At 40.8% G+C, this 13,705-nt stretch overlaps 1 long non-coding RNA gene, 2 other non-coding genes and 2 pseudogenes across 4 annotated transcripts; all 5 read right to left on the minus strand.

Moving 5' to 3' along the window:
• Positions 1-819: 819 nt before the first annotated feature.
• On the minus strand, positions 820-901 carry LOC118891451 (annotated as a pseudogene).
• A 452-nt stretch (positions 902-1,353) lies between these two features.
• Positions 1,354-6,191, minus strand: LOC118889065. Of its 2 annotated transcripts, XR_005018413.1 has the most exons (4): positions 6,098-6,191; positions 4,627-4,871; positions 2,533-2,662; positions 1,354-1,466 (listed from the first exon to the last, which is right to left on the minus strand). It is a non-coding gene; the product is annotated as an uncharacterized LOC118889065 (long non-coding RNA). The 2 variants fall into 2 exon arrangements; XR_005018412.1 differs by having other exon boundaries at positions 4,627-6,191.
• Positions 2,346-2,427, minus strand: LOC118891452 (annotated as a pseudogene).
• A 4,522-nt stretch (positions 6,192-10,713) lies between the features above and the next one.
• LOC118891447 lies at positions 10,714-10,805 on the minus strand. The gene has a single exon (XR_005019023.1). It is a non-coding gene; the product is annotated as a small nucleolar RNA SNORD116 (small nucleolar RNA).
• A 2,792-nt stretch (positions 10,806-13,597) lies between these two features.
• On the minus strand, positions 13,598-13,689 carry LOC118891449. The gene has a single exon (XR_005019025.1). It is a non-coding gene; the product is annotated as a small nucleolar RNA SNORD116 (small nucleolar RNA).
• Between the last annotated feature and the right edge of the window lie 16 nt (positions 13,690-13,705).

A 13,705-nucleotide genomic window follows, 5' to 3' on the forward strand; every position in this document is an offset into this window, starting at 1 on the left:
AAAGTAATAAGGAATTAACCACAGATATTCACTTGACAATCTATATAATGAGAAAAAATTATGTTTGTTCCTTGGAAAAGGGTAACATAGGAAATCAATTTTTCTAAGACCTTCATCTCAAAGTTGACCCCAAATTCCCCCTGACTATTACTTACTAAAATTACAACTTCTCTTTAAACATATAAACCCACTGAAGGAATATGAATATTAGCTGATGATATCCACATAAAATTCCAAGAATTAGAAATTTAATCATTTCATGTTAAAAATGTTTAATGACATATCCAAATTTAACCCATCATCAAATATCTAGGAATTTCTCCCTGAGTGACAAGAAAAAGAAAAAAACATATTCTACTCTTTGAATTGATAGGTTAGCAAGCAAATTAAAACATGATATAAGATAATCTCACGAATGCAATCAACTTTTCTATTTTCCCATATTTCTTTTACGTAAGAGATAAATGACAAGCAAAAACTAATAATTTCTTTCTAATTGGCTATCTAATAGACCTAAACAGGCTGATCTTCACAAAAGACTGCAACATCTAAGGAAACTGTGCGAATGCCCTAGGTTAAGCACAACCATTTCATGTGCTGGTTCTCCACTGTTTGTTTACTATGGATGTAATGATGCTGCCTACCAAGCACTCAGAGTTGTCATTCCACAATGGTTATTTATAATTTCTGTACAATTCACTTCCTCTAGCATATGCCAGCATCTTAGTTTTCTAATATCATAGTCCTTTTATGGGGGTTATTACTAGCTGACCAAACTGAATCCTCTCCATATTTTTGCCTAATGTGGTCTCTTATGCTGGATCTCAGTTCACATAAGTGATTTTGTCACTCATTTTGTTCAGATTCCAACGAGATCCATTTTTGAAGTCATCATCAATCCAGGCACATTTGTGAAAGAGACCTTAATCCTGAGATATGTGGCAGACACTGAGCTCTCAGGACTCCATCTCCCTGTGACACAGTAGCCCACACTATTATACAAAACTGAGGTCTTGGTCCATGTCGATATGCTGGCATAGAGTAAAATTATGGAAAAATGAGAAGTATATGTGTCCACCTGTTAACCACGCACAACACAAGATGTTCACTATGCACAAGTATACAAAAATACTATTTCTCTAGTAGGATCTTCTGATGTTATTCAAAATGGAGGAAGCATTAAAATCCTGAGGAAAAAGTACACAGAAACCTCAGATGACCCAGACTATTAAAAGCCTCACATTATTCGGATTAACAGGCTCCAAAACACCATCTGTAATCTTGCTCACTAAAAACACATACTAGAAAAACCCAGGAAAATACATTTATTACAAATTGCAATGTTGCCTCTGGAGTGCATTGTTGTGATTATTTCCGTAGAAGGGAGCTGGTATGAGTGACAAAATCAGCAGTTCCTTGAAGAAGTGGGAGGAATTCCATCCAACTTCAATATCACCTCTAATCTACTGAATATATTGGGAAATTAGGGAATTTGACAAACCAAACCATCATAATTGAAAGTTTACTAACTAATAACAGATTATAAGGAATAAACCATAAATATTCCCTTGACTATCTGTATAAGAAGAAAAATAATGCTCACTACTTGGATCAGGGTAACACTGAAAGTCATAAGACCTTGATCTCAAAGTTTCCCCAAAGCCTTCCCTCAGCATCAGGCATTAATACTAGGATCTCCCCTTCAACACTGTGAAACCCACTAACACAATATGAATACTGGGCAATGAAAACTACATAAAATATAAATAACTGGAAATATAATATTTTTTAATTAAAAATGTTTAATACAGCATCTATTTGGATCCATAACATTAACGTCTAGAAAATTCCTCTTTGGGTGACAGGGAAAAAAACTCTTCCAATACTTGTGACTTGGTCAGCAAGGAAATTAAAACATTCTGGAAGACATTTTGACAAATAGAAACTGCTCTTCAATTTCTATATTTTTCTTTTACTTTAAGAGATAAATAAACACTCATATATTCTGCCTTGAATACCTAATTGACTTCACTCTGAAGACTTAGGCACCTAAGAAAAATGTGTGAATGGCTCATGGGTAGACATAACCATTTACCACCAGCCTCTCTATTCCTGTGCTGGTTCTCCAGGATCTGGTTACTATGAATGCATGGATACTGCCAGCCAAGCATTCAAAGAGTTGCCATGTCATCCTTAAGTCAGATATTTATAGACCTCTGTGAAATTCAATTCCCTTAATGTATGCAATCAGGATAGCATTCAATTACTATGGACCCTATAGGTTCCACTAGCTGACCAAACTGAGCTCTACCCCAACATTTTTGCCTAGCATGGTCTCTTGTGCTGGACCTCAGTTCACATCAGTGATTTTGTCACTCATTTTGTTAAGATTCCAACAAGATCCATTTTTGAAGTCATCATCTATCCAGGCACATTTGTGAAAGAGACCTTGATCCTTAGATATGTGGCAGACACTGAGCTCTCAGGACTCCGTCTCCCTGGGATGGAGTATTTTCAGGAAAAAATACTTACTGATATTAGAATTCCTGCTGGCCCTTGAGGATGGAAGGCAGAATTATTCCTAATACTTTCCTTCATGGCACATATCAAGGAGTAGGAAGAAACTCATCCATATGAAACCTAGTTTTTGGTCCATATCTACCTGTGGGAAAGTATAAATGTGAAAAGGTGAAAGGTATACATGTCTATTTGTCAAAATTGCATAAGACAAGAAGATGTGCTATGTATCTTTATGTAAAATATCCTAATTTATTACTCCTCTGGGATGTTTCTGGTTAAAGTAGAGAAAAGCATAAAATCTTAAAAATAAAGGAGACTGAAGCCTCAGATGCCTCAACAGATTATTAATGCTAGTAAAGATGTTTGTATTAACTGACTATTCATCAACTCAATACAATTTTTGATTACTTAAAAAATAATAAAAATAATCCAGAAAAGTAAATTTACTAAAATTGGATGTTACCCTAGGAGTGTATTGTTTTGTTACTTCCCAGTTAAGAGAGCTGGCACAAGTGACAAAATCAGTACTTCAATGGTGTGGTGATGATATTCATGGAATCCTAATGTCATGGCCAATAAAAAAGTGCACAGGAAATTAGGGAAACTGCAAAACAAAGTTTTCCTAATGGAATATTCAGCTATAAGAAGTTATAAGAATTCATAATAGATATTCCTTGGATCATGAGATGACAAGAACAATTATGCTCACAACTTTGATCACGGTAGAATAGATATAATTTTTTCTAAGATATTTGTCTCAAAGTTTCCCCAAAACACTCACTGCAAAATCATTTACTGTAACTAGGATGTCTCTTTAAACACATTAGAAACCCATTGAGAATATATGAAAGGGGCCAATGATATCCATGTAAAAATCTAAGAATTTGAAGTATAATCATTTCACATCTAAAAACGTTTAGTAGTTGAAGCCAGCGTTCAAAATATATGAAATTACTTGCTCAGTTTGTAGGAAAAATGAAAAACAAAGAAACAACTGTTCTAATTCTGGTGTCTGGGATGGCAAGCAAATTAAAATATGCTGTGAAGATTCCACACATCTACTCTTCAATTTACATATAATTGTTCCACTTAATAGAAAAGGAAAAGTAGAAGTTCATAATACAATATCTTTGAATTTTGACAATCTAAGCACATTAAAGATATCAATTATCACTCAGAAGATTTTGGTAGCTCAGATAAATGTGTGAATGGTTCAAGTGTAGTTACAAAGGTTTCTCATGGAACTCATTATTCAAGTGGTGATTACCCAGAGTTTATTTACTACAAGTTTGTACATGCTGGCAGCCAAGTACCCAGAGTTATCATATCATCCCCAAATTGGTTATTTATCGACCTTTGTACAATTCAGTTCCTCTAGCGTATGCCAGCATCTTAGTTTTTCAATACCGTAGTCCTTTCTGGGGGACACCTGCTGAGCAAATTGAATATCCCTCCACACTTTTGCCTAGCATGGTCCGTGGACTGGATCTCAGCTCACATAAGCGATTTTGTCACTCATTTTGTTCAGATTCCACTGAGGTCCATTTTTGAAGTCACCATTTATCCAGGCACACTTATAAAAGGGAACTTTAGAATGAAACATGTGGCAGACAATGAGCTCTCAGGAATCCATCTCCCTGGGACACACTGGCCCACACTATTCAACCGTGGAGGTCAGCATCACTGGTGACCCCAGAGTCCCATTGTCACTGGAGGGTTACACTCCCTGAGAGGAATGTCAGTATCTTCAGGACAAAGTGCTTACCAGCATGAAAATTCCCACTGGCCCTTAAGGATGAGAGGCAAAATTGTTACTGAAATACTCCTTCATGTCAGATCTCAAGAAGAGGGAATAAACTCATTCATATGAAACCTAACTCTTGGTCCATCTTGAATTGTAGTAATAGAATGTAAAGATGTAATATGTAAAGATGAGAAGCGATAATGTCCATTTATCAACCAAGCAAAAGATGGAATCGTTCGCTGTGCACCTGCATTTAACTGTATTAATTTATTTCTTTACTTAGTTATTTAAAAATAATATTCCAAACAAATAAAGAGCAAAAGTTATGGAAATAAAGGAGACAGAAAACATGAATAACTCACCATATTATTAATGCCTCACAGTATTTGAATTAACAGTCCTTAAAAAACCATGTGAATTCCTGACTTCTTAAAAACAATAACAAAAATAATCCTGCAAAAAACTTATTGAAAATTGGGTTATCTCTGGAATACATTGTTCTTGCCATTCCCAGGTGAGAAAGCTGTTACAAAAACAGCAGTTCCTTGGTGTAGTGGTGAGAATTCCAAGCAATAAAATGTACCTTCCATTCAACATCACTTCCAACCTACAAAGCACAAGCAAAAATTAGGGAGGTTGAGAAAGAAAATCTTCTTAATATAATGTTAAATGATAAAAGCTTACATAACATTCACCATAGATAGTCACTGGACAACTGATATCACCAGAAGAGTTACACTCACTATTTGGAACATGGTAGTATACAGATTAATTTTTTTTATAAGACATTAGTTTCAGAGTTCCCCAGAGCACATGCCTCAGAACCATGCATTACAACCAGGATCTCTCTTATACACATTTGAAACACACTGAGGGCAGAAGTCATGAAATCCATATAAAAATGCAAGAATTTTAAACATGATTTCACATCTAAAAATGTTTATTACAGCATATAATTGAAGCCAGCAATCAAATGTATATGAAACTTCTTCTTCACATGATAGGAGGAAAAAGAGAGACACAACTAAACAACAGTTGAAAACTTAAGACTGGGTTGGCGAGCAGATTAAAATATACTGTGAAGACATTCCAAAATATAGTACCTATGCTTCAATTTCCATGTAATTGTTTCACTTAATGTAGAAATGAAGAATAAAAACCCATGAAACCTGTGATCTCTTTGAGTTTTGACCATCTCATTGCGCTAAAGAGACTGTTACTCAGAAGATTCCAGCAGCTCAGACAAACATGTGTAAGCATAACCATACCCACATTTTCCGCTCTCATGTGCTGGCTCTCTAGAGTCTGTTTACTAAGTACATAAATAATGCTGCCAGGTGAGCACTCAGAGAGTTTCACTATTATCTCAACACTGTAGAAGTACAGACCTCTGCCTAATTCAGTTTATCGAACGCATGCACGTTCGTAAGCTTTCAAATACAACAGTCCCTGTTGGTACCTCACAACTGAACAAACTCAACACTCCCTCCACATATTTTGCACAGGGTGGGTATCTGTGCTGGACCTCAGTTTCCCAGAACTGATTAGGTCACTCATTTTGTTCAGATTTTCTGAGATCAATAATTACAGTCATCATCAATCCAGGGACATTATTAAAAGGGGTACTTTGAGGCTCAGTTAAGCAACAGACCAAGCACTCAGGAGTTCATCACCCATGGACACACTGACCTATCATATTCAGTCATGGAGACCATATATCACATATACTTCCCAAGGCTCCAAGGCTGACTAGCATAGTCAAAGACTTACTGTTATTGAAATATTACATTGCCCCTATGAGAAATGTCAGTATTTCCAGGACAAAATTCTTACCAGTTTGAGAATGGACCTTAAGGATGGAAAGGCAGACTTATTCTGAATCCTGTCCTTTATGTCACCTCTCTTTCATATGAAACACAGTACTTGATCCATGTTGCATGTAGGAATAAAATAAAATGTGGAAAGATGAGAAGTAAATGTGCCCATTGGTCTGCCAGGCACAAGATGGTAAGGTTCACAAATGTACCCTGACATTAAATAAAATAATGTATTTCTCTCCTGAAATATTTCTGCTGTTATTCCAACAATATTAATTGTGTTAATCTCTACCCTCCATCAGAGCAAATACTGTCCAGTATTTTCTGCCACCAGATAATCAGATGTTTATAGACAACTAAAAAATTTATTTCCTATAATTTATGCAACCAGGTTAACTTTCAAATACCATAGTCACTATTGGTAGTACTTCTTGATCAATTGAACTCCCTCCATTTTTTGCCTAGTATAGTCCTTTGTGCTGGACCTCACCTCACAGAAGTAATTTTGTCAGTCATTTCATTCAGACCCCACTGAGATCCATTTCTGAAGTCATCATCAATACAGGTACATTTGTAGAAGAACATTAAACGTGAGATATGTGGCAGAGACTGAGCACTCAGGATTCCAACACCCTCAGACACAATGACCCACAGTTTTAAATCACAGAGACCAATCATCACAGTCAATGACCTAGTCTCACAGTTGACTAGCTTGGCCAGAGTTTTATTATCATTGGAATGTTAAAATGTTCTAATGTCAGTATTCTCAGGACAAAATGCTTACCAGTGTGAGAATTCCCACTGGACTGTGAGGTTTGGATGGCAGATATAGTCATGATATTCTCCATCATTTCACTTCTCAAGGTGAAAAAAATTAGTTCTTTCTAAAAAAACAAGTGCTGATTCTAAGTTGAACTACAAAAATAGAGCAAAAGTGAGCAAAGATTTGTAACACATTCACTGATCAGTTGGCCTAGGAATCCCTACACTGCAGGTATTCTCATTTACTTAGCCTCAAAGATGTCTAGAAGAGAGAAACTCTTTCTGTACCTAAAAAGGCTAAAAGCTGGGTGACAAAGGTCAGGTCATCCCATGTTGTTGAGCAACCTTAATTAAGAGGAACTCTTCATTTCTGTATGCTGGAGTCTCCCTTACCCCAGTGAGAGCCTTAGGTAACCCAGTCTAGAAAAAACTTTCCAACACCTTATACAGGACTAGTAGGAGATATGTGAAGGTCCAGCAAAACCAAAGAAACAAAGGGATCAAAACAGCAGCAAATCGGCTCTGACAATCGGACTGCAATTGAAACCACACCCTAGAAAAATATGATAAGACATTGAAATAAACCAACACAGGGATCATGGAACTAAAATAAAAATTTAAGTAGAAATCAGGTATCCCAATTTAATATGAAAAACTGCCCAATAGAGATGCAAATAGACATTATCATATTAAGCAAAGTAAGTCAGAAAGAGAAAGACAAATACAGTATGATATCACTTATACATAGAATCTAAATTATGGCACAAAAGAACCTATTTACAAAACAGAAACAGACTCATAGACATAGAGAACAGACTTGTGGTTGCCAAGGGGGATGGGAGGAGAAAGAAGGATGTACTGTGAGTTTGGGGTTCGTAGATGCAAATAATTACATTTAGAATGGATAAACAACAAGGTCCTAATATATAGCATGGGGAACTATATACAATATGCTGTGATAAACCATAAGGGAAAAGAATATAAAAAAAGAATGTGTATGTGTGTATAACAGAGTCACTTTGCTATACAGCAGAGATAGTTACAACATTGTTTATCAACTATACTTCAATTAAAAAAAAAAACTGCCCAATAGGAATGAAAAAATCACACTATACAAGAAAAATAATCATGAACAGAATGTGACCAGAAAATCAATGAAGGAAACAAAAGCTTAAAAGTGCAATTATAGAAAAAATATTAAAATATTGATGAAAAAATTTTACAGTGTAAATAAAAAATACCTTAAAACAAATAAAAAAGAAAATAATCTCCAGTAAATAATATGAATTGTAAATAAATAAATAACTGAAATACAAATTAACCTATATAATAAATATGAAAATCTCACCGGATAGGTTCACTATTAGAGCTGACAAAACAGGAAAAATATTAATAGAAATTAGTGTAGATCAATATATTAAAATCATTTTAAAACCAGAAAATAAAATCTAAGAAACAAATCCTAATAAGGATCTGTGTGATTAAAAAGAAAAGATGCCTAGATATTAAATAACTCATTAAAAAAGAATACGAATCAACTAAAGGTTAAAAATACAGCAGTCGTAGGACAAACATATAAAAGCGTGAATTCAGAATTTTTAAAAATCTACAGTTAAAACACTGTAATCAAAAAGATAGCTGGAAATAAAATGTAAAACTAAAAAGTTCAATTATATAACAACATTTCAGGAAAATATGAAAGCAAAAAATGAAAGAAGGTGTACCTGACACAGCACTGAGAAATATTTAGCTGTAGTTTATTAATTTAAAAAATATCTAGGGACTTCCCAGGCGGTTCAGTGGTAAAGACATTGCCTTCCAATGCAGGGGGTGGGGGTTCAATCTCTGGTTAGGGACATAGGATCCCACATGCCTCATGGCCAAGAAAAATAGAAAATAAAAAAAAAACAGAAGCAATATTGTAACAAATTCAATAAAGACTTTAAAAACGGTCCATATAAAAAAAAGAGGAAAAACAGAAGACTATGACAATGACATTAAAAGGACAAATAAATAACAAAATAAGGTCAAAAAGACACTATCCCCTATGAACACACAGGGTCTATTAAAATTCTTGCTGGAAACCATTTGAAAATGTAAAACGTAGGCTCTGAAAAAAACAAACAAAACAAAACTGTCTGAAGAAAATGGCAACTGTATCACAATATAACACATATAATAAAAGGTCAAGGAAAAAAACTGGCCAATGACAAAACATGAATATTTACTATAAAAAATAATCATGATTAACAAAGCTAGAATAAATTAGTTTGCTGGGACACATTACAAAAAGAATGGAAAAACTGCAAGGATATAAGATACAAAGTCAACAAACCACCTGGACCTGGCTCACTTAACTAGGTAAGGGGGACTAACGAGCACAGTTCCATATGAAATTAAAGCCAAGCCAAAGTCTCTTCATTTGGACAACATGGACAGCTAATGGCATAGGAGCCATTCCGATGCCCAAAGTTGCGGGACAAAACCCTTGCAGCAACTGGGTAACTTGCCGTGGTGCTTTGCACTTTTGCACTCTGGGCCTGTCAGTGCCATGACCTCGGAGAAACCGTGAGACCCAGGTCCTTCAGAACTAACGTATCTCCCACAGCCGCACAAAGAGAGAACCGAGACAACAGCATGGATTCTTGAAACGGCATGACTTCTCTGGCCTGAGACCAGAAACGCCGGAGAACACAGGCTTGCCGCACCAGCGGGTGGCAGGACGAAATGACCCCCGTACCACACATCGTCTCCTGCCCTTAAACCTACTGTAGCCTTTCCTTGGCAGCCGACTCCCTTGTTTCTGCATGGAGGTGCCCAATAACATCCGGGAAGAGTTATAAACCTCAGGGAACGCTATGTGGGCTTGGTAGAGAAAAGACGTTGGGCTGTCCTGAGGAACACCCTCACATCTTCAACACAGGGGGACCATGGCAAAAAGGGGACAAAATACCACCCGGCCTCTGAATCGGCCCCCATGCAAAGACACTATACTATGCCATGAAGGCAAACATTTGATGGCACAGGGACCCGTCATGAAGCAAATCAACAAAGGAGAGGCAAAGGGTGGGATGATCCACAAAATTGCACCCGTATTTCTTCCTTACACGTGCCTCCAACGCGCCTGAGAGCATCACAAAGTAATGGCCTATGGCCACCATCGATCAACACACCCACCAGTAAACCTGTGGGATTAGCCAACTATCTCACGTGTATTTCCCATTCGCCTTGCTTTCTCTCTGGGCCAGGATCCAAACATCTCACAGCAAGGTGCCAGAGCAACCCCTCGCCACAGAAGGTTGATTTCACAGGGAATTGCCTAAGGCATTTTTGAGTCCCTCCGCAAACAAGAAACAAGAGGGACACAACCCAAGGAGAAGGCATCAGCTTGGCCCAACTTCCGGGGACATTGGCCCACTTGATTTCCCCCGATCATGAGGAGAAACCTAAACTGCATCCGGTCGCACAAACAGAACATGACAAAGAAGCCTGGTCTATGCCAGGACTCCTACTCTGACCCTGAGCATACAGACACCTGTTTCTTTGAGGGAACAAAGCAATGACCGGGGGGTCTGGGAGGCCTGTAGAACTCAATGGTAGGCCAGAGGCCCACCACAAGCTCCCACTTCCTCTGTCACCCGCATGCTCAACTGTGGCAGGGGACAGCAATCCTGGCTAGACTCAAGCACACTGAGACGGCACGCTGTCCCTAGTCTTTCCACATGGATGGGTATCCCAGGCTCCTTTCCCAATGGTTCTTCTCCCCACAAGAAACCTGCCACCCTCAACTTGAACAACGTTGCTGTGGATGCCCAGGGTAGCAAATGCAACGTGAACCTCTCCCTACTTTCCCTTTGGGAGCCACGTGCTGGACCTCAGTTCCAATTAGGAGATGGTAGGGATTGCTCACTCATTTTGTTCAGATTTCCAAGGAATTCATTTTTGAGAGTCATCATCGATGCAAGTACATGCTCAAACGCTGGACAGGCAAAGTTGCCGATTCCACCACGGGACGGCCAGTGAGCTCAATCATGTCAGCATTCGGGAGTGGCCAGAGCAGAGCCATGGGGCAGGAAGTGCAGCCAAGTCTCAGTGCATCGAAGCTCATGTTCCCCGGGAAAAGACCAGAAGGTGAAGGTGTAGCCCCGGTGCACAAGTCCCCATGGCCAAACATCTAGGTTTCAGCAAAGAAGTGCTGCTTACCACCACAAGGGTGAAACCAGGATCCTCACAGACTGCACACCAACACCCCTCCAAGACACCTACGCCATGCCTTGCTTTGCCACATCGTCCTCACTTCGCTGGGTATCATGGACTATACGGAGGGCGCCACGTTGCTGCTGGCATTTGTTCCCTGGCATTCCACCTGCCTTGGGGTGAGAGAACACATGCATGATTAAGGATGGTGCACTGGCGCACAGAGGGAAAGGGCAATACCACCCAGGGATGTGCATTCTATCTCGCCTCAACATTTCATTTGCTGCCCGTTTTTTCTGTGTGTCCGCAGCCAAACGTGAATGCGTCATGATGCAGATGCCTTCAGAACCTGCAGCCATCAGCACAAAGAGCGCTGCTGTCCATCAACCCACTGGTCTCGGGCCCTGCAATTCCTCTCCTGAGTGCTCTCCCCTCCAACACAGCATAATGATGTCATCCTGAACCCCTGAGACACCCTCAGGGGAACTGGGCTCCCTCAGCCTAAGAGCCACTGCCTTCCAGGGAAACACACCTTCTTTAGGAACATACACTTCCGCACAACAGACTCGCCATCAAGTGGAAACAGGGTCCCTGTGATCTTCCACAATGGAACGGCCATGACCGAAAGTGATGACCTCCATCAAAAGGGGTTCCTCGGGCCCCAGGACAAAGGGCACTGAGGCACCGCTGGACTGAACAAGGGCGACTAGCAGCAAGCATGCTTCCTGGCCCACGACCAAGCCAGAGGACCTTCACTTGGACCACTCAGAAAGCTAATGGCATCAGAGCCATTCCGATGCCCAAAGGTGCAGCGCAAGACCCTTGCTACAACTGGGTACCTTGCCATGGTGCCTTGCACTTTCACACTCTGGGCCCATCAGTGCCATGACCTTGGAGAAGCCATGAGACCCAGGTCCTCCAGAACCAACGTGTCACCCACAGCTGTGTGAAGAGAGAACCCAGTCAACAGCCTGGACCCTTTAACCGGCATGACTTCTCTGTCTTGAGGCCAGGCACACTGGAGACCACAGGCTCGTGGCCCCAGTGGGTGGCAGAACCAAATTACCCCCACACTACACATCCTCTCCTGCCCTTAAACCTGTAGCCTTTCCTTGGAAGCCGAATCCCTTGTTTCCACATGGTTGTGCCCAAAGACCTCCAGGAAGAGCTCCAATCCTCAGGGAACAGTGTGTGGGCCGGGTACAGAAATGATGCTGGGCTCTCCTGAGGAACACCTTCACATCTTCAACACAGGGGGAACGTGGCCAGACAAGGTCAAAACACCGCATGGCCTCCAAATTGGCCCCCATGAGAAGACAGCATACTCTGCTGTGAAGGCAACCATTTGCTGGCACAGGGACCCGCCATGAAGCAGATCGACAAAGGAGAGGAAAAGCGTGGGATGGCCCATGAACGTGCACCCTTACTCCTTCCCTACACGTGACTCCAAATGTGCTGGAAGCCATCCCAGAGGAGTTCTAGGAACCCTATGGTCACCGTTGATCCATCTACCACCAGTAAAACTTGAGGGCTTAGCCAGCCTTCGCACGTGTATTTCCCACTCACCTTGCTTTTCTTTCTCTGCCAGGATCAAAATCTCTCACCGCAAGGTGCCAGAGCCACCTCTCACCAGAGAAGCTAGATTTTCCCGGTAATTACCTAAAGCATTTTCCAGCCCCTCTGCACGTAACACACAAGAGGGACACAACTCGAGGAGTAGCCATCAGCTTGACCCAAGTCCGGGACAGTGGCCCATTTTTTAAAAAATTTATTTATTTAATTTATTTTTTTTGGCTGCGTTGGGTCTTCATTCTGTGTGAGGGCTTTCTATAGATGTGGTGAGCAGGGGCTACTCTTCATTGTGGTAAGCAGACTTCTCATTGCAGTGGCTTCTCTTGTTGTGGAGCATGGGCTCTAGGCACACAGCTTCAGTAGTTGTAGCATGTGGTCTCCGTAGTTGTGGCTCACAGTCTCTAGAGCGTAGGCTCAGTAGTTATGATGCACGACTTAGTTGCTCTGCAGCATGTGGGATCTTCCCGGACAAGGGCTTTAAGCAGTGTACCCTGCATTGGCAAGCAGATTCTTAACCCCTGTGCCACCAGGGAAGCCCAACAGGGGCCCGTTTGATTTCCCCGATCAGCAGGAGAAACCGAAACTGCATCCTGTCTCCCAAGGAACCTGGCGTAGGCCAGGACTCCTGCCCTGACCCTGAGGGCAGAGAATTCTGCTTCCTTGAGGACACAAGGCAATGACCAGAGGGCGGGAGAGGCTTGTAGAACTCAGTGGCAGGCCATAGTACCGCCAATGGCTCATGCTTCCTCTCCCACCAGAAGGCTGAACCACAGCAGAGAACAGCAGTCCTGGCTAGACTCAGGTGCCCAGAGATGGCACACTGTCCCTAGCCATCCCACGTGGATGGGAATCCCAGGGTCCTTCCCAATGGCTCTTTCCCCACAAGAAGCCTGCCACCCTCAAACTGAACGAAGTTGCTGCAGACACCCACGGTAGCAAATGTAACGTGAACCTCTCCTTATTTTTCCTTTGGGAACCATGTACTGGACTTCAGTTTCAATGAGGAGATGATGGAGATTGCCCACTCATTTTGTTCAGATTTCAAAGGAATGAATTTATGGGAGTCATCATCGATTGAAGCACCTGCTCAAAG

This window comes from Balaenoptera musculus, chromosome 2, assembly GCF_009873245.2.
Source record: "Balaenoptera musculus isolate JJ_BM4_2016_0621 chromosome 2, mBalMus1.pri.v3, whole genome shotgun sequence".
Lineage (NCBI taxonomy): Eukaryota > Metazoa > Chordata > Mammalia > Artiodactyla > Balaenopteridae > Balaenoptera > Balaenoptera musculus.